The 23182-nt window shown below is 42.9% G+C and overlaps 1 protein-coding gene across 4 annotated transcripts in view; it reads left to right on the top strand.

The window, feature by feature from the left end:
- SHROOM2 (shroom family member 2) overlaps positions 1–23182 on the top strand; it is a 227115-nt gene that overhangs the window by 168464 nt on the left and 35469 nt on the right. The window lies entirely within an intron of this gene.

The raw sequence follows: 23182 nt of genomic DNA, 5'->3' as shown, positions 1-23182 counted from the left end.
TTTTTATGTTTCCCTGATTATTGCTCTGAGCTTGGTTCCATTTTGTACTCGCTATAATTTAACTAGAAGAACAACAACAACAAAAAACAAACCAAAGGGGGGAAAAACCAGTAGGAAAAAGAAGTGGTGCATTTTGAAATTCTGGTCTGTCATTGAGCTCGGGTTTCAACAATGAACAATATTTGCTACAAAAATAGATATTTCTTAATGAAATTTCTTTTAAAATATTGCTGATATTTTTTGAGTAGTTCTCACTGATTTTGCACAATTTTTGTTTATTTTTGTAATTTTCTGTCTCTAGAGTGTGATGTATAAACAGTATATTATGCTGTCAGAATTGCAGTGGTAGCATATACTAAGATAACAGGAAGCTTTGTGTATGGAGTATGCAAAGAATACTTGAAACTAAATTAATTTTTTGGTGTATCTGGCAAAAAAACATGTTTAGGTATCTACTTACAATCATTGTTGTGCTTGATGAATAGAAGGAACGATCTTTTTTAAAAAAAAATCATATTTACTATAAGGACAGTGGGTAATAACTGGAAATGTTTTACAAGTTATGGCTATTATTCTTCTAGGCCAGAGCCTGTGACATATAGGCCAAGTACAGACATTTGGGGGCATTAAGGGAAGGTGAAAATGATTCAAAATGGCATCCCAATATCAGATAAGTCAGGATGGAGGGCTACTGGAGGGGTGGGGGTTTGCTGTGGGCTGGGGGGCAGACATGACCCATGTGGGGCCTGGCACAACTTGCGAGTGGGGTGGGATCCCCCACAGTGAACCTAAACCCCTAACCCTCCTGCCCCTCCCCCAACAGAGACTTACTTGCTCAGCTTCCAGCAGTGGTGAACACTGATCAAAACAGCTGCACTCTGAGTGACTTGTGGGATGGAGGTTAAGAGAGCTGGCTCGGGGGGGAGGGTGGGAAGCAAGAGCCTGGGGCAGGCAAAAAACAGCCCAGTGCATGGGGGTAGAAAAAGGGGTGAGAAGGGTAAAAAGAGCAACCCCAGGGCTGGAACCAGTGACTAGGTTTTCCCAGTCCCAGGGATGCGCAGAGAAAATGTAGAGAAGTTCCATGCACCAGTTTGACCTAAATCGAATAAGTTTGATACTACATAGATTCAGGTTTATCTTAAATCAGGTTCTTCAATTTTTAGACTGTTTTGTGTACATGGAACTTCTGTATAGTTGCAGGTTTAGACTCATTGCTGATCACTCAGACCGGGTCTGTTTGTGTATGGTCGGCTCCAGGACAAGCAAAGTTTAAATTGGGCGGCCATTTTGAGCCTGATTTAACCTCCCCAAATGTCTGTATTTAGCCTTAGCGAATAGATACAAACATTCAAAAAAAGACCAAGGTGGAATCAGTCTAGTTATGCAGTTTTCTGTAAGCAGCGTAGTTCGGTAGTGAACATAACACACATTCACCCTTTGGTGTGGGGGCAAATCCTAGACCAGGTTCCACCATTTTTAAACCAGTCTGTTCACCACATTTTTGTTCTGTTATGGGTATAGACGAGCTTCTGATCACTTATACCAGTAAAAGTGTAATGTCTGTTCCTGACCAGTAAGGCTTACCTAGTGTTGGTGATAATCATAATGTTTAAGGGGAAAAAAAGGATGGTGGCAAACGTCTCATAATAACTTGCTTCACTTTTTATGATACACAATATGTCTGAGTTTCATACCTTATATACCAGAACCTGTCACTTTACACAGTAGCTCTTTCGAGGAAAAAAATACCTCTTAACCCTTTGATCAGAATATAGGGATTAACAAACAACATGTATTTTGCAGTGGAAGTAAAGTAATTAATCAAATTATAAAGTTTGAGGAGATTTTTTTTTCTCCTACTTCTGTGCAGGGGTGTGACAACTGTTCCTGCTTTACACAACTCCATTTCCTTTGAGAAAGTTTATTATCTTCCTATAAATGCCTTTTTGTTTAATTATATTTAAATATTATGAAGGATTTATTAAATAATCACAGAAAAATGATTGAGTATGGACTTGCAAGGAAACTAATAGGAAGAGAGCTTGTCAGACAGCCATGAATGCTGCAGATATCTGTATTGCTGTTTATGAGTTTGCCTTTACATGGAAAGATGCCTTATTTTATTGTGACCAGCTGGAAGTTGTTCCTAGTAGCAGTACTGTGGTGTTGAGTAGTAGCTCTTAGTTGTCATCTGGAGGAAGTGCAGGGGATACATGCTTATTTGCACAGTCTCATAGCTATTAGCAAAGTGTTAAAGAATGTGAGTTGCTGAAGTCCTATGTATTTACATTAATATTTCTTTATCAGTAAGATACAGATTGTTAATGCATCAGTAAGATGCAGATTGTTAATGCATCTGTCAGACACTGTTTTCTCAGTGATGGCTTCCAATCAGATATAATATATAGACTAATATATGATCCAGCACACTGTCTAAATCTGCTGAGAAGCATCTAGTTTATCTGAAGCTAGAAAGATTTCTGTGGTTCCTATCTTATAGAAAAAGACTACATATAGCACTTGTACTAACAAAGGAGAGAGCTGCAACAGTATTAATCAGTTTTATATCTCCTGCAAATGCTTTCCCTGTACTTGAACTGCTGTAAACTACAGGCATTATTAATATATAAGCCTTCTTTGGTATAAAAAGTGCCACAGAATAGCATACAGTTAACAGTGATCAAACAATCTTCTATCTTTCACCATATGTGTTTTTAGTTAGATAACTGATTCAGTTGGCTGAATAACTGTGGTCTTCTATTAGGTTAGTGAAACACTGAAATCAGTGGGCACTTTTACATGTGCTGCAGTGGTGGAAGGGGGAACAGCACTTTAAGTAGAGTGGCTCCAAGAGCTGCTCTAATTAAAGCACCACCGCATCTCATGTATCAGCAACCCTGCACTTAAAAATGGCAGCAGGAGCACTTGAACTAAAGCTCATTCAACTACCTGTAGTTCACCCGCCACCATTTTTAAGCATGGGGATGCTGGAGCATGAGACACAGGAGGCTGCTGGAGCATGGTAATTACCATACTACAGCAAACTCGATTAATCGAGTCTGCTCCAATGCGCTGGAATTCCAGCATGTCAAAGCAGCCTCCACACTCGTGTATAGGCACCCACTAGCGTGGAAGAGTTTCACGTCTTTGTTAAAATGGCTGGACTAGTATAATAAATATTCATGTCAGAACTAGCAATGAATAAAATAGGTCTTAAACCATATTAGTATCTGCCAGACCCCTAACTCATTCTTCAGATGTAACTAAACTTCGCAGTCATGTTTGGGCCAACAGAATCAAAATCCTGTATCAAATCTCTAGACCAGTGATTCTTGATACCTTTTCATGGGTGCTGCAAGATGCCAACAATGTAAGTGTGCAAACATGATTCACAGAATAAACCCAGAGATTTCAAATAAGAATCCATAGTGTTAAAAAAAAATCTGACCAATTGTGGTCTTTCTTTACGATAAAAAAAGTATTTTCCCTAATCAAAAAATAAGTAAAAACTAAGAGCTGGCATTTTTGAGGGGTGCCTTGAGCCTAAAAATGTTGACAATCACTGCTCTAGGTACGCTTTCCTGCATTCTCATCTTAGATTGTGTTCATAGATTTGAACATGACTAAATAGCATCTGATTTCACTAATTCAAGAAAGCCCAGAATGACTCTTCCTACCACTGTTTCCCTCTATTTCCCAACCATAGAAACAGATATTTGCTTCCTCTTTGTCTGCTTGTTGTAGCAGTTTATTTCTCCCAACCCAGACAGATTGTCCTCCCAACCCTAGCAGTCTAGTTATATTCATCTTCTACTTCCCACATCCTCCTCCAGTGTTATTTCTCCTAGGAGTGAACAGACAGACTGCAAGAATTACCTCTCAGGAACTGCTCCTATAAATTGTTTTAATGTTCTGCTATGAGTTGCTAGTAGTTAGTGTATCTGATTTGAAGGGATGTTGGACTACCTCCAAAGACTGCATTTGGTTTGTAGTAGATTGTTGTAAGGGTTTGTAGTAGATTGTTGTAAGTTAACCATGACTTCTACCAACTACAATCCAATTTCTGCCTCTCCATGTCACACATGTTGTGGATTTTTCTCCTCCTTTTCATTTTGTTTTCACTTGCTGTTGAGTCGATCCCTGTCTCCAGGCTTGGTGGGGAAGTCCTTTTTGTCTTCTGGCCTCCAGTTCCTCATTACCCATTAAATTTTGTACAGGATGAATATGCTTTTTTTTCTTGATTGCTATTTGTGCCTCTAGTCTCAATTTTATGTACCTTGCCAGCTAGGGTATATAGAGCTGCACAGTACAGAAGTCTAAAAAGAGGAGTGTAATGCCTAACAAAGGACCTGCTGCTTCCTGCAATGCAACTTTCTAATGGCTTTTGCTACTCCAATACTAGAAAGCTGGGAGAGGTTATGGGAGTGTTCTCAAGCTGTTTCTGTGGAAAGTAGCTGAAAGGAGTGAGCAAGCAAGCAAAGTATTTGGCATCATAGAGACATAGATCATTGTGGGTACATTAAAAAAAAAAAAAAGAAACATACTAAGCAAAATGCTGCTCTGCACATGGAATTTTCTTAGTGGAAAGAAAATGAGAGAAAACTACATATGAGAAGTGTTAATTACATAATGCACTACAGGTAGGCTTTAAGGGTGCCTGTACAAGTGCTAGAGCAGACTTGATTAATTGAATCTGCTGGAGCATGCTAATTAGCGTGCTTCAGCCAGTCTTTGATTCTTATGCATCAGTGTCCCCGTGGTTCAAAATGGCAGCAGAGGCCCTTTAACTAAAGCTTATTTGATGAGCTTTAGATAAGCACGCCCTACCACCCTTTTGAAGCGTGGGGATGCTGATACACAAGACTCTACGGGTGCTTTCTTGGAGCCACTCTAATTAAAGCATCTTGTCCCCACCCTCCTCTACCCCCAGAGCATGTGTAAAAATACCCCAAGTTACTACAACAAAGTGTTATAAGAAAGTGTACAGAAAGAATTGAAAATAGCCACAAATAATTTGTATAGGGCACAGACAGAAGTGACCATTTTCGCCTGATTTGGCCACAGAAAAAGGCTTATAGTCATGACCAAACACAAGTGCACAGTTTCACACCACTTAAAAAAATGGGAGATTGGGTCAATTCTGTCCCCTCATTACATGCTCCAATTAACCCAACATCTGGGGCCAGCTAAGGAACTCCTAAAACAAGTTCCTTCTTCCTTTTTCTCCTCCCATTTTTAAATATGGACAGGCTGGGAGAAAGGAGGGGCTGTTGTTAGGGGAAACTGGCTGCAGGTTCACAGCCAGCAGCGAGGTTCCCTTCCGTCCTGGAGCCAGCAGTGAATTTCTGTTGGTTGCAAGGGATCATTGTAACTCAGAATACTTCCTGCAAAGCCACTGATTATGATTAGGGCAGGGTTTAAACCCCTATCCTGGCCTGTACAGTCTCCAGCTGGGGTGTGCCTAGAAGGAGGAAGGAGCCAATGCCAGGCTTTTCCCTGGTTACCGCTTGATTGGTGGGGGCAGAGGACATGGCCAGACTCTGGCCCCTGGCTGGCACACTGAGGTGAGAGGAGGAAGGATAGGGGTGGTTTAAAATTCTCCCCACACACAGTGGCATAGGACCTCAGTTGGGGTTTGCCTGGCAGGGGTGCAGCAGCCCCTGCCAGGCTTTTCCACCCTGCTCAAGCAGCTGGGGCGGGGGCATGGCCAGATGTCAGCCCCAGGCCAGCAGCCTGAGGCAAAGGAGGGGGAGGGAGGAAAGTTTAAAACCCCCTCCTTCCCCTCTCCCAAGGGCATGGGACCCCAGCCGGGATCTTCCTTGCAGGGGAACGTGAGCCCCTGCCAGGCTTTTCCCCCCTGCTCGCCACTCAAGCTGTGGAGATGGGGGTGTGTGGCCAGATGCCATCCCTGGGCCAGCAGCTTCAGGTGAATGGGGGGAGAGGGAGGCGGGAGTTTAATCTCCCCTCTCTCCCCTCTCTTGCCAGCACAAGACCCCAGCTGGGGTCTCCCTGGCAGGGGCACAGCTCAAGTAAAGAGGACGGGGGGCATGGCCAGATGCTGGCCCCAGGCCTGCTGAGGCAAAGGGGGGTGAGGGAGGGGGGTTTAAACCAGGCAAGGGGTGGAGGAAGGCTTGGGTCCCCTGCCAGTGAGACAGGGGAGGAAGGGGGTTAAATCCCTCCTCCCTCCCTTCTGGCTCAGTATGCTGGCTGAGGTCTGGTCATGCCCCTTGAAAAGCCAGTCCAGCACTGGCTTGTGCAGCTCCATCCCTGTCCCGGTCTGCCTCCCAGGTAAGTTTCCTACGGCACTGGGGTCCCTGGGCCTTCCTCCAGGAGCCTCAGGGTGTGTCTCCGGCACTTCCAGCCCCTGAGGGTGGCCCCAGCTGCCACAGTAATACTACATTCAACCAGGTTTGCCTTAAACCAGTTTTGGCTATTTTGAAAGTGGTTTATGTGTACTTAACTTCTGTTCTGTTACAGAAGTTAAGTGCACATTAGTGATAATATATTGGTACGTTTATCATGCAACAGTCAATTCACAGCCAAAACCTCCATCTCAGAGTGTGAAGCACCCAGACTGACCTCTTGTAGCCTGCTTACTAACTATATTGTATTATGTAAACTAAAGATTGAATTAGGTGTCTGTCAAAATATCACCATAAACTGGTGAGCGTTTTATACTTGCACTGAATCTGACATGAAAAAGTAGTGCAATGGTGAGTTTTTGTTTTATAATTTTTCTACACACTTTCCAATAGAATGCCAAGACTTGAATGGCTGATTAGCCCATCAGCTTCCTTGTTTTTTAGTTTGTCCATTTTAGTAGATTATACTATATATATTTTTAGCACAGAAATAAAAACCAGTGATGTGGTACATGGGACTTTTGTGAAAATGTCAAAGGTATAAAAAACAATTAAAAAATCAAGTTTTTTCCCGGGTTTGTTCTAGAAACAAATTCTCTTAAAAATAGCACACACACAGATTATTTTTTCTGCCTAGTATTTCTAAAGTACCAGTTACTGAGGTGTCACAGTATCAAACCACTAATGTGGAGATACTTTGTGGCAATTGTACTAATAGCTTTTTCCTTTTAAGAAACGTGTTTTGTTTTAAAGTCATCGTATTCAATATAAACATACGCAAGAAACTGGATAAAGCATTAATGTGTTGTTCTGGCCACAAAATTAAATTAAACGTCACCCCTGTGATGGCAAGGATACATATAGATAAGGGCTGAGAGAGTGAGTTTATAGCATTGGTATGTTTATCATACAGCTCTTTCTCTGGAGAATCCTCTTCAAGCATTTATAGACACAATCTTTTTCAAGTTAAGAGGGCTGTGAATAAGTATACTCATTATCTTTCTCTTAAATTGACATGATTATTTGAATGAGGCTAATAAGGTAAGGCATGTAATAAATATTTTTTAGTTTTATTTTCTATTCAATAGAGAATAGCTGTTGCTAAAGCCAGGAAATAATTTTCTTGAATTAAATACAAAAATAGGACATTTAGAGTCCGTTTCACATCCCCCCTGCCACCCCTGCAAAAAAAAAAAGAGAGAGAAAAAAATAAGCTTTGAAATCTGTGAGCTTTTCTCCCTGAGGTCAGAAGTTTTTGATGACGTAACATATAATACAAACCAAGCCTTTACTTATCAAGGTTAAAGTTGACAGAGCTTGTATGAACTTGTCAATCACATAGAAGCAGGCAAAAACAAGCCAGCTGTTGTGAGGCATGGCTTTGAAAATCCTCTGTTACAGTAAATGAGATACAGAGGTTGAGGCAGAATCAGCTCTGTAAGTCTTTGAAACTGGCTGGCGCATTTGCAAAGATGCAAAGCTCATGTATCCAGTGAATAGGGACAAACGCCTATAAATCCTGGTAAGGTTGCCCTGTATTTAGTTTTTAAGTGCTAGAATAATAAAGGGTTGCATGAGTCTTAATTATCCACTGTTACTTCTTAACTGATTTTTGCAGTATTCATTCAACACAGTGTTTCTTTTGTTCTCCAGCTCTTTAAGTGCAAGCTGTCTTTTCCCATTTATATTTGTACAAGCTACAGTAACAAATTAGGAACAAGGCAATGCACGATATGGAATCATCTGTATTTTAATGTGTATGTATGTTTGTTCTAGTCCCTGAGGTTTTAGGAAAAAATGATGCTAGTTAATTCCAGTTAGATGCTTTGGTTGTGCATGCGCTGTTTTTAGCAGCTTTTGTTTTCACAGTTGGCATAATGCACGCTGGAATTAGAAGGCAGTGCTTTTCAGAAATGTTTGCTTTCTGGGCTGAAGTCTGCAGTGCTGTTGTTCTGACTATATAACTGCAAGCCTCAGTGTTCTTCATGGTTTCATGTTGTAAAATAGATTTTATATTGTTCGTTTCCTGGCAAAACTGCTTTCCTGAGCACAGGTTCAGATGAAGACCCTTTCCATTACAGCAGGCAATACAAGCTTGGAGTGTAAAAGAATTGGATGTGACTATTGGAAGCAATTGGTGAGTGAAGAGCGAGGTCTGAGTGAAAAATTGGTATTAAAAAGTAGAGGGTGTGCATGTGTGCATGCTAATTGATTAAATAAGCTACCTACGAATTCTTTAAAGATTAACTAGGGGAGACAGAGTCATTTCAGGGCTTGCTTGAGAAGCTCAGGTGAAGCTTGTTATTTCTAACAAAGTATTGTTGCCTTTTTTCCATCTAATCTGTTCTGTTATTGAATTCAGTCCAGCTGCTGGTATTTAGAGAATGGATACATTCTAGTTGACTGTCTTGGTTTTTGTCCTAATTCTAGATTTTTTTTAATCTGTCTATATATATCCTTTCAAGACTACCTCCTGAAAAGGCAATATTCAGAGTGAATTTTGATTCAGCCTTTTTCAGTGAATGAGATTTCCTTGCTGGCAGTGTTTGGTAATATTGCCTTTTGTCCCTGCAGTGGTTGCCATTTATAGAACACGATGGTTCTTTTTTACATTGTTAAGTTATTGCTGATTAAATTCTATGCATAAGTACAGTGCATATCAACTGACCAACTCCTGTGGGCACAAGTCTTTTGAAAACTATGCATGTAGCCTGCTGCATGCAAAGAAAGATGTGAAATGGAAAAAGCAAGTAAGAGATCAGCCATAAATTCATTCTGTCATTGATTTAATGTGCACACAATAGCAGGAAGGAGGAGGGATTTTTTTCCCAAATGAAGGAAAAAAGAATAAGGGCTCTTCCCACTCCCACAGTTTTGTAAAAATGTAATTACAATCTGATTCAATTTTCTTCAGAAATTATGCTTTGCTTTATAGATGGCTGTGATTAACTGGTCCATATGTTGTCTCCCAACATATGTTTAATTATTAATTGCAGAGTGAAATTGGAAATAAATCAAAGATCTTTATTTTATTTTTATTTTTTTTTTGCAAAGCCAAGTACCATTTGTAAAACAAAAACGTACAAGGTCAGAAGCAATTTTTGGTCATGTGGTGTCTAGATGGGACACGAGTAAAATACTCTAACAAAATAGACTGACCAAAAATACCCATTACTACCAACCATTTTGTCATTATGATGGCGTTACGTGATTCAACAGGGTTATTTAGCTAGAATGATAGTTTTCTTCCTCATTAAATGCAGGGTGGCTGTTGGATGCATTGTGACTGACTGCACAGATAAATTCCTCTATTTTTGCCTGTTTAATGGTACAATAGCTAGTAGGCATTTTGAATGGCTGTAGAAAACAAGGTATTTAATATGCCTGTATGTGGGTCAAAATGTAACAACCACGTGCTCTGGGATGTTTCTGAGAGTATCTCAATGCTTTTGTCCCTATTGTCTGTGGCTATATAATATCAAGCACAGTGGGTATTCTTCTTTAAAAGAATAGTGCCCGTTGTGCTCTTCCTTTTTAAGAACTGGCTTTCTTGAGACTTAAATTTGTTTTTAAGATCATTTGATTTCAGTAGCTTGCCTGGGACACTTACTTGCCACTCATGACTTGAGACCCACATCACAAAAGCTATGACCAGCCCTGCTCCCTCTCCAGTGATTTAATGTGCTGTGTATACAGAGACGTTTCTTCTTGAATAAACCTCATGAGACAATCATGATGATTAAATAATTTATATTCATGATTTCTTTTCCATACATGACTTGAGCTTTCTCACAGGTTTTTTTAACCATACATTTGGGCTTGCATCATGTTTAGGATTTGACACTTTTCAAGTACCCCAGCCAAAGCTAAATAATTATGCAAATATATATATAACTTTATTGAAGTGTTTTATGGTATGCGTGCTACATATATCTGTACACATACACATTCATTCATACGAAACCATATTAAAAGAACAGCATGTTTTCAAAGTCAATTGCTGAGAAGTTAGGAATGCCAAAATTTAAGGTTGTCTGTACATGTGCATTATGATAGTCTTTAATTACATGATCTCATACTTTATTTATGCAGAACCCTTGACTTAGCTAGTGCATGGAATGGATGGGACTCTAGGGGTAAATTTAGGTTATGCCGCAGAAGAAGCTGTGGTCTATGGAATCACTGTTTCATTTCCTGCAGAAGCTGGAAGGTGTGTAATGAATTAGGCAGGCAACTGTAGAAAAGAAAGGACAGTGTTATTGTTACAGCAGTTGAATGGTGGCCTGCAGGACTGGTTTCTATCTGTCCAGCTGACAGTTCTGAAGTGATGCTAAAAGGGTCACTTATACTCTACTTTTCATAGATGGCCCCTAAATGGAGGCTTACTTTCTGTGTCCAGCTTGAAATATCCAGTCTGATTTGAAAGGGCTGAGCATTTGCTTAAAGGCCAGTGGGAGATGTGAACAAAAAGATGATAGCAAATGTTAAGTTCTCTGAAAAATCATCTCAGAGGAAGCACCAAAGTTAGTATGCTTTTTTTGATGACAATGTAGTACTATCCCTCAGGTACCTAATGGCTTCCCCAGGATTGCTTGCATTGTCATGTCATTATCTATCATAATAATAGAAGAAATAGGGTGTGTCTACACAAGATGCTACTGTGCATTTAGTATTTACCAATACAAGTACTAAATAAAGAAATGTTCAGTAACTGGAGTTACTGTGCAGTATCACTGGCAAATGTTGTTTAAGTGACACTACTGTGCAGTAGCCTAATAATACTGCACAGAAGTGTATTAGCACTCTCCGTGCCGTGATGTGCTACTGCACAGTATTTGTTGACTACCACAATCAGCATCTCATGTAGGCACGACCAGAGAGTCCAGCCCTCTTCCCTCCAGCTTTACTGAACCTGCATAGAGTAAACATAACTCTAACTATGCAGGCTATTGAACAGCAAAGTGCTATTTTATATATTGTTGTCTGCCCCCACCCGTTCTCTGTTTGAGAGGTAACATAATTAATGATTACTTTCTAATACAATATACTAGAAAAGCTGTGTTAACTAGCATACGTGGGGAACGTGGCGTGCTGGTTATATAAAAATCCCAGTTACCTGAGGCAGGGGTTTTCAGCCAGACGTGGTGGGGGAAGAGGTAGCGGTGGCTGGATGTACAGAGGTGGCAGCGCAGGGCGGTGGGTGGTGGCGGCAGCCACGTGCAAGCTCCCCCACCGCATCCGGCCAGCTGGCCAGAAATTTCAGTTAATAGAAATACCACTTACCAAAATGCCACTTAACATAGGTTTTACTGTACTTGCATTTTTTATACCTGACCCTAAAAGATATGGGAAACTTCTGTACCACATGAAGTGCTGTTGGGCTTTGTGTCTTGTTTACATTATGAAAGGTATTAAAAATGGAAAAATACTGCTAGGCGCTAAAATTAGAGACTATTGGATCCTGGGAAAAAGGCTCTTAGAAAACAGACAGGGAAACAGTTTACATAGCAAATTGTAATGGTTCTAAAAGGCTCTGAATATTGATTAGGTCAGTACACACAGAAAAGTGTATTTAGCTTAACACAGGTGGACAGCTGACTCTGTATGGGACTTTTGTTTCAGGATTTACCAGTGTCTTGTGTTCTGGGGGAAAACAAAAACACTATTTGTGTACCGTTATTGCTAAAAGTAAGACACTGAGGGTCAAATTCAAAGTCTTGCAATAACTTACATGAGACTGCAATTTAGATATTTTGGGCACATCTACACAAGATGCTTTAAGGTGCATTAGCCTAAATTTAAGGCACGTTAGGTTGTGCGTCTACATGTACATGCTCTTAATATGGTTTTTAAATGGCAATTTTGGGCTAATCATGCCTAAATTTGATACCTTCAAATGCAGGTATCAAATTTAGACTCAAATACTTAAAGCGCATTAACGAATTTGTAGACACGTGAAAACACATAAACACTGTGTGTCGACTGACTTGGGTCTAACTTTAGTCCAAAGTTAGTCCATGCACAGCGTTGATGTGCTTTAATGCCTGCACATGTAGATGTGTGCTTTAAGCCCAAAGGACCTGGAACCAGCACCCTGAAAACAACCATCCAAATTAACTTTGTTTGGGACTGCAAAGGCCCTTGGCACAGAAACGGTCAGGAGTGTATGTATTTCTGGGGGCTAACAGTACAGTACAGAACATAGATCAAAGAAAAGTACTAGCCTAGTAACCCAGTGGTTTAATGTCGTGCTTAGAACATAGGAGACTTGTGTTCTAGGTCCATGTCAGCCTAATATAAAAAAACAGATTTTTCCCATACCCACAAAAGTGACCTAACCGCAAGGCTATAAAATAGATTGATTGGGTGGGTGCACATTGCATGTCCTTTGGGAGCTGGGCAACTGGACAAACAAAAATGAAAGAATCATAGGACCAAAATAAGAGTAAGCAAGAGAGCCTGCCTAGTTATTATGGGGCTCCCTCAGGAGACCTGGATTTAAGTTTCTGCTGCCAAGATTATTTTTATTTTTGCAACCAAGAACTCTGTAATGTAAAATGAAGTAAAAAAAAAATGTTGGGAGCAAGGTTAGAACCCGCCACTCTGCTACTCTACCTGAGCCTGGAGGTTTAATCTCTGACTTCCCAGACAAGTGCTCTAAACATAAAACTATTGGACAAGTGAAAAATGGAAGAAGGATTCTAAATCGCCTGCCTTCAGAAACCCAGTACATGGCTACCCTGAAAAGTGAGTCTAGCTATTGTGAATTACAAAGAAATGAGGACACGTGGCGCACAGTTTGGGGAAGGTGGCTTGGCTCCTCTGAACATTCCTGTACTTAGCGAATCCCAATAGCTTCCTTTAAGAGTCTCCAGGCTTCTTGAATTGTACTTTAGAGGTGAGTACTATTTCCAGTTCTCAGTATGGAACACTTAGATGCCTAAAACTGGCTTCTGTAAAGTCTTCCTAGGCTTCTGTAAAGTCTCGCCATTGCTCTAAGACAGGGATGGGCAAAATACAGCCTGTGGGCTGGATCTAGTTTGTGGCAGCCCCTTTGGTGCTCCACATGGGGCTGAGCCCCTCACTCCCACCAAGGCAGCCTGCACTGCACTCCCGCCAGCCCCAGCCCTGGCCAGCACGCAACTTCTGGTGGGGCTGCTTCCACTGAAGCTGCAGCCAGCCAGATGCTCTTCTGCTCCCCTCGCCTCCAGCAGGAGCAGTCAGGCTGAAGCTTCCTCCTGCCTGCTTGCCTACCCGTAGTGGTGTAGCAGTAGCAGGATCAGGAGGAGGAGAGGATGCTGGAGGTGAGGGGAGCACAGCAGCATCTGACCGGCTGCAGCCACTCTGGGAACGACCCCACTGGAAGCTGCACACTGGGCAGGGCTGGGGCTGGCGGGGCTGTTCTGATCCCTTTGCCTCCAGCTGTGACTGCTGATCCTACCCCTGCCCCTGCTGCACTGCACCTCTCTGGGCAGGTGGACGGGGAAGGAATGGGGAGAATCTTTAGCTGGGGGCTCCTGCCCAGTGCATGGAGCTCCAACTCCAGCTCCCGGCCATCGTCCACCCACTCTGCCCACCCACAGCTAGTTGCTCATTGCACCAGGTGGGCAGAGCAAGTGGAGGCAGCCAGGAGCTAGAGTCAGAGCTCCATGTGCTGGGCAGGAGCTACCTGGCTGCAGCTTTCTGCCCACCCCGAGCAGTGCGGCAGGAGCAGCTGCAGCTGCAGCTGAAGGCAAGGGAAGCCGAACAGCCTGGCTGGGCCCAGCCAGCATACAGTGTGGTTATTCCCAGTGTGGCTGCAGTTGGCTGGGTGCTGATCTGCTCCCCTCACCTCGCAGTGACAATGTGAGCCCGGCTGGCTATAGCAGCACTGGGAGCAGCCCTGCCAGAAGCTGTGTGCTGGCCTTGGCCCAGGCCATGCCTGGGGCTGAAGCCAACAGGTGTGGGTGTCAGTGTGGGTGGAAGTACGGTACTCCCAGGCAGGACTTGGCCCCACATGGAGTGCTGCAGAAGCAGCTGCCAACCAGGCAAGCTCTGCTGCACATGCCCCCCTGACTCCTGCTCCCTCCCCTCACCCACAGCCAGCTTCCAGGCAGCACCTCCTCCCCACACCCCATATACCCCCTGACACCTCTTCCCCCCCATAGGGAAGAGAGTGCAGGGAGCAGATCATGCCTGTCCTGCTCCCGAACGCTGCTCCCCAGTGACCCAAAGCTTCATAGGGAGTTTTGGTGAGCTGTTTGGGGGGTGACCCCCCCCCAACAATTCATCGAAACACCCTATGTGGCTCTCGGGCTGAAATAATTGCCTACTCTAAGAGGACCCTGCCTCCTTAACTGGATCATTCTGAATTATTTTGAAGCATCCAGGGACAGACTCTTAACTTTTAAGTAGAGAAATGCATTCCCATAGCTCAGTTGATTAGAGCATGGTGCTAATAACACCAAAGTCACAGGTTTGAAACCAGCTCAGCTAGATGATCTCTTGAGGTCCCTTACATCCTTACTTTTCTATGAAATAAAATGCCTAAGTCAAGGCAGACTATCTGCCTTAAGCTAGTTACTTCTGGAAAGTGAGTGGGAAATTGAAGATAAATGAAAGAAATATGATAGAAGAGTTGTTTTTAAAAGATGCTGAAAATAAGTGACTAGATTTTGCAGCTGAGTCATCCACTCCTTTGTGCATTGTGCTAAGTTTCATCCATCTCACCTTAGCAAGGTGCTAAAAATGCCTGTCGCTAAGTACGATAGTGGGACTGCCCTTAAGCTGAAATGAGGCCCTGATCATAGATTTTTAGGGTCGGAAGGGACCTCAAAAGATCACTGAGTCTGACCCCCTGCCCTGGGCAGGAAAGAGCGCTGGGGATCAGATGACCCCAGCCAGGTGCTTGTCCAGTCTCCTCTTAAAGACCTCCAGGGTAAGGGAGAGCACCACCTCCCTTGGAAGCCCATTCTGGATTTGGGTAACCCTTACCGTGATTAAGTTCTTCCTGATGTACAATCTAAATCTACTCTCTGTCAGTTTGTGGCCATTGTTTCTTGTTGCCTCAAGGAACACCCTGGTAAACAGAGTTTATTCTTTGCTGCCTGTCTCCCCCCACTCTCTCCCCCATGAATTTATAGACAGGCACAAGATCACCTCTCAGCCTTCTCTTGCAGAGGCTAAAGAGATCCAGGTCCCTCAATCTCTCCACGTAGGGCCTTACCTGCAGGCCGCTAACCATCTGAGCAGCCTTCCTTTGGACCTTTTCAAGGTTATCCACATCCTTCTTGAAGTGTGGCGCCCAAAACTGGATGCAGTACTCCAGCTGCAGCCTTACCAGTGCCGCATAGGGGGGAAGCATCACCTCCTTAGACCTGTTTTTGATGCACCTCCTAATGCATGATAATGTGTGGTTAACTTTACTTATCACTTTGTCACATTGATGACTCATGTTCATCTTGGTGTCTGCTATGACTCCGAGATCCCTTTCTGCCACTGTGCTACTTAGAAGGTCATCTCACAATCTGTATGTGTGTTGGCAATTCTTTCTCCCTAGGTGCAGCATGTTTCACTTATCTTTGTTAAACTGCATCCTGTTCTGTTCTGCCCACTTTTACATTCCTTCCAAATCTGCCTGAACCCATTCCCTGCTCACCCGTGTGTTTACTTTGCCCCATAATTTGGTGTCCGCAAATTTGGACAAAGTACTTTCCACGCCTTTATCCAAGTCATTGATGAAGATATTGAACAGCACAGGTCCAAGGACCGAACCTTCAGGGACCCCACTGTCCACATCTTTCCAGGTCGATACCAACCCATCCACCACCACTCTCTAGGTGTGACCCGTAAGCCAATTCACCACCCACCTGACCATGTAATCATCTACGTCACAGCTGCTTCGTTTATTTATAAGAATGAGATGAGACACTGTATTGAAGGCCTCTTTAAAATCCAAGTAAATGACATCTACCTTAACTCCTGCATCTAAACATTTTGTGACCTAGTCATAAAAAGAAACAAGGTTAGTCAGGCAGAATCTTCCTGCTGTGAACCCATGCTGGTTGTCCTTCAGCATTATTTTTCCTGCTGGACTCCCACAAATGTGTCCCTTAATAATTTTTTTCAAAGGTTTTCCCAAGGATAGAGGTGAGACTAACCAGCCTGTAGTTACCCAGATCCTCCTTCCTTCCTTTCTTGAAAATAGGGACCACATTGGCCCTTTTCCAGTCATCTGGGACTGTCCTGAGCACCACGAGTGCTCAAACAGTCAAGCTAGTGGTTTTGCTATGACACTGGCCAATTCCTTCAGCATCCTTGGATGAAGATCATCTGGACCTGCTGACTTAAACACATCCAGCCCCTCCAAGTGTCCCTTCACTAGGCTGGGGTGAGCTGTTGATGGGCTTGTGTCCCTCTTGTGCCTGTCTATAATCCAACTGGGAGATGTGTCTATATCCATGTTTAGGAATACGGATGCAAAGAACTCATTGAACAGCTCGGCTTTGTTGCTCCTATCTGCCACCAATTGCCCTAGTCTGTCCTGTAGGCATCCTGTGTTGCCGTGCACCTTCTTTTTGCTCCCCATATACCTAAAAAAGGACTTTTTGTTGTCTTTAATTTTTTATGCCAGCCTGAGTTCCATTGTTGCTTTGGCCTTTCTAACTGACTCCCTGCAAATGCAAGACAAGTAGGTATACTTCTCCTTGGTGGCTACCCCTGTGTTCCACAGTCCGTATGCCTCTTTTTTTGCCCCTCGACCTTCCTAGATTTCCTTGTTCAGTCAAGAGGGTTTTTTGGCCCTGTTCTCTTCTGTGGCTGAAGGATTGTTCCTTTGAGGAATGACCACCTTTCCTGGACTTCCATCTCACCAATGCTCCTGTCCTTCAGTGCTTCTCTTACTAATCTCCTGAGCTCATTGAAGTTGGTCTTTCTGATGTCTAGTACTTCTGCCCTGCTGGTTATCTTTCCCACTTTTCGTCAGATAGTGAATTCTAAAAACTGGTGGTCACTATCCCCTAGGTTACACTGTATCTGTAGATCTCCCACCAGGTCGTCCCCGGTAGCTACCACTAAGTCCAGTAAGGCATTTCCCCTACTAGGCCCCTATACTTCCTGCATTAGGTGGAGGTCCTGTATGCAGGTTAAGAACCTACATGAACGATCAGATCTAGCTGATTGGTCCTCCCAACAAATGTCAGGGTAGGTTAGGTCACCCATGACAACCATGTCCCTTGAGTGTACTGCCTCTGAGAGCTACCTTGAGAATTCCAGATCTAGCTCCTCATCTACCTGGTGTGGCAGTCTGTAATAGACCCTCACTACCAAGTCCCTTTCACCCCAACCCCCTTGTATTCTGGCCCACAGTACCTCAATTTGCCCCTCTTCTGATCCCATCTTGATTATGGAAGCCGTTCATTGCTCCGTAACATAGACAGCAATGCCCCCCCTCCCCCCCACCTTTTTTCCCTACTCTATCTCATCTGTACAGCCTGTAGCCCTCAATGCCTACTGTCTAATCATGGGTAGGGTGTGCTTTATTGTATACTAGCTGTCTGTTAACGTTTAACAGAGGAACATCTGCTTGGTATGGAAGAACAAAAGCAGTAAGGGGATGAGTCCGGCAGTAAAAAGGTGAACTTGTAGCAGAATGAGTGTACTGCATCCTCTGATCATTCTCTGAAAAACCCTACTGCTAAGTCAAGCCTGATAGGCATGCTTAAGGCCAATCTTAAGTCCTAACCTGGGGATCTGTGTCTTTTAGGGCATGAATTAAATTAATCAAATTATGTGTTCTAAGTTTTGTTAGGGGGTTTAAACCGGTTGTGTAAGAAACCTTTGTGTAATGCAAGATACTGTGTATAGAAAGTGCTGCAAGCGCCCTCATTTTAGAGGTCTCAACCCATATTTTAAAAGCTTTGTTTGGTCACAGTGCAAATACAGGACCCAAGCTAATTTTAGAGTAATGTTTAAGTATCCTACATTAGGGCAGATCTGTTTTCACTGAGGAGAGTAATGACATTCTGTAACCTCCTTCGTTCTAGACCACCAATAATTTCATTTTGGTCCATTTCATTTATCAACATTCAAAAACCCTATTCCTCTCCCATCTCTGATTCTGACCACAGCACTGCACTATGAGTTGCCTTCCCAACACCTTCTCATTTAACTTTGTTTCATATCTTCACCTTCAAGGCTCCTTTTTGTTCCTTTGCTGCTTCTCTTCAAGCTATCCTCCTAAATTTTCATTTTATATTCCCTAGTCACTCACAGATAAATGTGTTCAGAATAATTAGAGATTAGGGAATTACCTGCCACATCTTGAACTCAAAGAACATTTATACATGTGCTCGGGGGGGGGGGGCTTCAATTAGAGTACCTCCGAAAGCTGCTCTAATTAAAGCGCCTGGAGCGTCCCATATATCAGCATCCCTGCACTTCAAAATGATGGCGGGGTGCTTTATCTATAGGGTGTCGAACAAGCTTTAAAGCGCTCCCACCGCTATTTTGAAGCACAGGGATGCTATTATATGAGATGTGGGAGGATGCTGGAGCAAACTAATTATCATGTTCCAACAGACTTGATTAATTGAGTCTGCTCTGACATGCTGTAATTACTCCCTGTTCGTGTATAAGGACCCCAAAAGACTACCCACTTTTTTCCCCTTTTAAAATATTAATTTACTAACAAGTCCATGGATGATGATCCCACCAAAGAAGAGCATTTGGGAGGAAAAACTCCATGTCTGCACTACTTGGAATTTGGATCCTCCACTGTATCTAAATTATTGTCTTTCTTATGTACATCAAATGCCCTCAAAATCTTATATATAATTGAGAAAATTTTGGAAGTTGTAAAGCAGGTCTGTTCTTAACAATTGTGTTCTGAACAGCTGTGTTCTTAATGTTTCAGTCCTTAGAGCTAGAAATATGACCAATGTTTTTCTTGACATGGTTCTGTATATATTCCTGACCAGTTATAAAAATACTGTGAACTTGAATCTGGTCTTCTACAAAGGCAAAGTTCCTATTGCTTTAACCATAGGATGAGACCCTATACTGTGCACGTTCTGCACTTTTTGGATGTAGAATATATTTCATTCAATCAGCAATTATAAATCTAACCAGAAGCAGAACTTCACTGTGTATTTCATTTTTGCATTTTTTTGTATTGTAGTAGCACCTTCAGATCATATTTGGGACTCCATTGTGTTAAATACTATGCAAACACAATAAAAAGATTATTCCAGCAAAAAAAAAAAAAAGCTTAGTCTGAAAGTCAGTGTCTAGACTAGGGCTTTGTCTACAAGGGAAAGATTTTTCCAGATAACCTAAGCTGTGAGTTCCAAATTGCTGTAGTCATTCACTTCCGTGGATATTCTTATCCAGATATAACCGTGTCTTTTTAATTTAGCTTATGTTGATGAAGCATGGGTTTAAGTTAAATTGAAAAAAGCAATTCAAAAGAGAATAAGTGCATCTATGGGGTGGATAGGGGTGGCATTCATACCTATATAACTGTTCCTATGTATCTAGTAATACTTGCCCATGTAGATGCAACATAGGATAAAAGATATATTAGTTAACATATTTTAACATCAGCTGTGTTTAGACTGTGTTTTAGTGTGGTGTTAGACCCATTAACCTAACTTGATCTAATAAACCTCTTTAACACTCCAGTTTAGACCCAGAAATGGATTTTAGATGACGCTAAACGATTTAAATTGCTCTTGCTTGTTGAGCTAGGTAATTTGATAGAGCAGCATACCTTTAAACTGAGGGCTAGACAAAGCCATGGTATTTTAAGGAGAAAAACAGATTTTCTCAATATAAGGAGAAAAATGTGGGGTACAGTGGGTTTCCCTTCCAGACTGGCAGAGTTTCAACTTGCAAGGGGCTGGCGGAAGTGAGAAGGGTAATCAAGTAGGGGACACCATGTGCATGTGTGCATGTGTACATGTACATGACTGCCAGGCAGACTGGAGAGCAACGCCCCACAGGTAAGTCAGTGCGGGGGGGGGGGAGGCTTGTCTGGGGCTGGCTGCCCACAGTTGCGTGATCTCCCGGCAGGGAGGCATGGGGGGCACATGCCCCCAGATTTGTGCATGGGATGGGGGTATGCAGGTTTCCCACCCTGCTGACCTCCCCGCAAGGGCCTCCACAGCCCAGTGGGCAGGACCCAGCATGGCAGGGCAGAACAGACCAGGGAAGCTTGTTGCCCCCTCTGAGAGCTCTGTACCATCAAGGCAAGGTGCCCCTTGCCCGCCTGGCAGCAGTGGGAGTGGTGGCCCAATGTTGTGTCCCTCACTGCTGCTGGGCAGCCACATGGCACCTTGCCATGGCAGTGTGGAGCTCCCAGTAGTGGCAACAATCTTCGTTGTCCAGCCCCACTCTGCCCGGCCACACTGGGTCCCATCTGCTGGAATGCAGAAGCACCAGTGGGAGGGCACCAGGGCGAGGAGCCCCAAGCCTGCACCCTCCCCACACAGGCTCCACTCCAGCCATTCCACCCATGATAGAGGGGGAGCTGAGCTCTGCTCCACCACAGCAGGCGTGGGGGGCAGGAGGCTGCAGACCCTGGCCCCATAGCCCTGGCAGCTGGGGGTCCCCTCTGGCAGCATTGGGATGGCAGGGGGTTGTGGGTGGGGAGTGAGAGGCACCAGCATGGCAGCGGGGGGAGGTGGCTGTAGGTCGGTACTGAGAGGCAATGGCATGGGCAGGGCACTGGCATATCAGGGCTGCTTGGTGATGCACAGCAGTAGGTAGGGACAGCCACGGCTGGACCTGCATCCTGGTGAGCAAAGGAAGCAGGGTGAAATTCTTGGGATTTTATTTATTCCAAACCAGTCAAAATGTATGATGACTGCATAGACTTTATTGTCATCAACCAGTAAAGCAGTAATGTCTTAAACTCATGCTATGTAAAAAAATTCTAAAATGTCTGCATCTCTCTCGCTGCATCACAGGGTAGCTGTAGGATATGTATTTTTATCTAGCCTTGTGTTTTGCATGTCTGGAAGATGAATTTTTCAGGAGCAGTTAAAACATTTCTTTCACAAGTTTCTGAAATGAACCACTTCAAATTGTGTTGTGTGTATGTGTGTCATTCTGCAAAGCTGTTAAAGTAAGAATGAACTGGTTCTTAGTGGACTTCTTGTTTCTTATACTAATATAACACTTTGCAGGTTCTTCCCCCTGGGTTCTTCTGGTGCTTGAAGCTTTCTTTCTTTTCCTCCTCCTTTCTGAACAGTAAGACCCAATCGTTTCAGGGTAACATGATTAGCATGCTCTGCATGAGAACCCACGTACCTTGAATGTAAACTATACCCAGTGCTAAATGTAACCATGTTTCCCCAAAACCATTTATCTGCCGCTGTAAATGTTTGGTAATTCTTTTCTTTTCTTTTCTTTTTATAGAAACGGTGTTTAAAAGTGCATGGGCTATCCCACCCTTTGCAAACAATGCATCCTTAAAGTAATCTATGCCATGACATATATTTAACTATTTGCCTTTTTATCATTGTAGAAGCTGACAGTATTATCAAAAGATTTTGTTGTGGCCCAAACCACGAGAAAGTCAAGAGATCTCAGTGGGGATCATAAAAAAACAAATTTTTTTGCATGTGTAAACATATCAGATTGATGGCGCACATTTTCCTGTTAGCTTCCCCTTCCGGACCCACTTCTGATTTGCATCTCAAGTTCAATATATGTTTTGCAGAGTGGTTGGAGCAGTGCATGTAATTTGCATCTTTGCATCCTTTTATGCCAGGACCTTGATTTTCTGTGTACCTGAACAGTACCAGAATGTTGAAATTCATTGCATTTGATCAACTTGACACCCTTTCTATTAAAATGGGCTTTTGCATTTTTAAAATTTAGAGAATCCAAAAGAGAGAAACACTTCTCAAAGGATTGAGAGAGATTTACCATTATAAGTAACAATGACTATTTCACAAATATCTTGAAGTATTTTTATTACTAGTGTGGATTAATTGTCATATAAAAAACAATTTCAAGTATAGAAATTTAACACTTGTAAAAACATAACAATAAGGTCCAATTTTTCAAAAAGATTTTCTTTAAATGCTAAAGTTACTAGAGACGTATAACATAGGTAAAAAAAAATCTCAGGATATGGATTAAATGTATCCATTTAGGGATAAATGTATATTTGTGGACTTTAAAGGTTGAGAAACTGCTGGTAGGGAATCCATCAGCTCTTAAGCTATAATTTGCATCTGCATGGTCCTGTAGCAATGCAAGTGAGCTAAATCACCATAAGTTTGACCATGAATGAAGCAGAGTTAAAGCTGGAGTGGTTTTACTATAATTGTCTCACTACAGAATCATGTAAATGTGACAGTTGCATCATATCAGCTTATATTGTTGTCCTTGGATATCGATACAGTTGTTACACCTGCGTAACAAAAATCATTTGTAAGTCATTCTGATAGTAAAATGATAGGCCTGTGCAAAGCTTCAGTTGCTGATTTGATTCAGTGAAGATTTGGCCTGGTTCAGTTGCCAAATATCCGAATCGAATCAGGAGATCCTTTTATACTCTCCGAATCAATTTGGAGAGATTCAGTGATTCCGCCATAGACACAGGTTTAAATGTTTTTTCTGCATACCTCAAGATACCAGGCGGCTTGTGAATGCTGAGATGCTGGGGTAGATGGAGCATCCTGTGGAAGCACAGGGGGGTCTCCAGCATGCTTGGCAACAGACCCAGAAGTGGACCAGAAGCACTTCCGGTCCACTTCCACATCTGCTGGGGGACTGCAGGGGACCCTTCCCCCCTGGCTTGGCGACTGGTGCCTCCTGGGTCTGCGGGGGCA

Source organism: Alligator mississippiensis, chromosome 1 (genome assembly GCF_030867095.1).
Source record: "Alligator mississippiensis isolate rAllMis1 chromosome 1, rAllMis1, whole genome shotgun sequence".
Taxonomy (NCBI): Eukaryota; Metazoa; Chordata; order Crocodylia; family Alligatoridae; genus Alligator; species Alligator mississippiensis.
This window is presented reverse-complemented; position numbering and strand designations above follow the sequence as displayed.